The sequence below is a fragment of the Merops nubicus genome, unplaced genomic scaffold, assembly GCF_000691845.1.
Source record: "Merops nubicus isolate BGI_N331 unplaced genomic scaffold, ASM69184v1 scaffold44932, whole genome shotgun sequence".
Lineage (NCBI taxonomy): Eukaryota > Metazoa > Chordata > Aves > Coraciiformes > Meropidae > Merops > Merops nubicus.
The window spans coordinates 1,055-3,158 of record NW_008592441.1 but is presented as its reverse complement, the minus strand read 5'-3'; positions in this window follow the sequence as shown (position 1 = coordinate 3,158).

Below are 2,104 nucleotides of genomic sequence, written 5' to 3'. Positions count from 1 at the left end.
TGTGTGTTGGTGCGTGCTGTCCAAGCCCGGCCCCCCTGCCAGTCTGGTCCAGTAAGGCAACTCCCACCTTTGCAAGTGAAACAATTCTCATCTTCCTATTTTCTCCCCATGCTCCCACCCAACACGTGAAAACCTCGTACTAGCAAACCTACAGCCATGAGTTTTGCTCTCATGCCCCCTTCCTGCTTCCACTTCAGCTTTAACTCCAGATCGATGTGCCACCCAGCTACCCGTTATTCTTCTCAATAGCTTCTCCCATTGTGACAATGAGAAAAACAGCATCAGGGCTTTGCCTGCTTCAAAAGCCACCAGAGCTGCTATGCCACAAAGTGCAGGCTCACGTGCATCCAACAGCCTCTCTCCAGGGCAACCTCTTACATGGAAGGTAACCTAAAAAGATAAATCAGTAACAAAGCATCTACATTGCAGACTTTGTTCCTCCTCTCCTGCCAGCACAGGTTTGTACATTATCTCAAGTAACGGTGGCACTTTGAACTCTGGATGCTAAAAAACATGAGTGGGCAAAATAAAGTTTAACAATCTGAAAACCAGTGACACAATTTCCTAATTCCTGGAGTGTCTACCTACTGTGAAATACAGAGGTATTATTTAAGGATTCAGTGAACTCCTACACCTGGGGGTACAATTAAAAAAGAGGGAGGAAAAGTCTACTTGAAGTATCATGCATGATAGCTGGTAGGCTTTCAGCAGGAGGAAGGAATCATTTGAGTTTGGGTTTTTTTGTTTGGGACTTGTTTTGTTTTTTCAAGACAGCATAATCAAGTTGCTTCTACTGTATTTAAAAAGTATTATATGGTTTACTGCAGCTCAGCATATTGAAGTAAATCATATTGTTCCTTCTGTCTGGAACCACCTGTACCACAGAAGCAGGTGCTGCTGGCATGAAAAGCTTTTGCAGCCTCCTTCACTGAGCAGCTCACAAACAGCAAACACACTTTTCAGATTTTCAGATGTAAAATTAAACTTCTGCACAGCTCCCTTCAATCCTGTCTCAAGAGAACGGTTCAGTGATTGCATCATAAGAGAAAAAAGGACTACTTTAAATAAACCTTCAAAATATTCTGAAACATTGACTCCTCAGTATATTGGTCACTACCTCCACTGTAACACATAAATGTCCACGCTGAGTAATTATTTTGGTTAGTACTCATGGCAATGCAGCTTTCAGGTATGGAAGGGAAGAACTTATGATTCAGCAGCAAACACCCTTCACTTCAATCACTTCCTTCAGTTTCCAACCACATAGAGAGGGATTACTATTCATAGAGTATATCGCATTTCTGGTTTTAATAGATGCACAAGATGCAAAACCAGCCTTCTTCACGCTCCTCAGTTTATCCTACCTCTAAAAATAACTCCAGCACTGAAGAATCAAGGGAGGCACACATGAACAACCACTTCAGGTACTACTGCAGTACAAGAAGCAGATCAAGAATGGTTGATGCTGAGCTGTTCCGGGTTATGGCCACCTGAATTCAGGATACCTGAGAAAATCCTGTGAAACGAGGGTCCACTGGCCACCATTTGGTCTCCCCAGCAACACCAACACAGACATGACAATCTTTACAAACCTGAGCACAATTAACCCCACTGCACAGACTACCAGTCATTTAGAGAAGATGTAAGAAGCGATGACACGTAAAAGGCCACAGACCACAGGTAGCCAGGACCAAGTCTAGTATTCCAAAACACAACATCCTTTCCGCTCCAGAGAAGTTCTACCCACAGCTGTAATGACCCCAAAGCAGCAAATGAACAAGCAGGACCCAGCAGCAGAATCCACTGCTCCTGCCGCTCAGTGATGAACAAATGAAAGCTGCTTTTACACGCAGGAGAACTGGGGAAAAAAAACACACACCAAAAAAAAAAAAAAAAAAAAACAAACACACACCACACCAACGGATGATGTAAGAAATCAATTTACGGTCAGAGTTTGCCCCAGGAGAAACAGAGTCCAAGACACCATGCAAATAGATTATTGTTCCTGTTTCCTTCAGAAGCTGCTGTCACTGCTCCAGTCACTCAGTTTGAGCAGGCTCTGACCAACAATACCACCCAGGCAGCTCTGACCTCTGAGACTGCA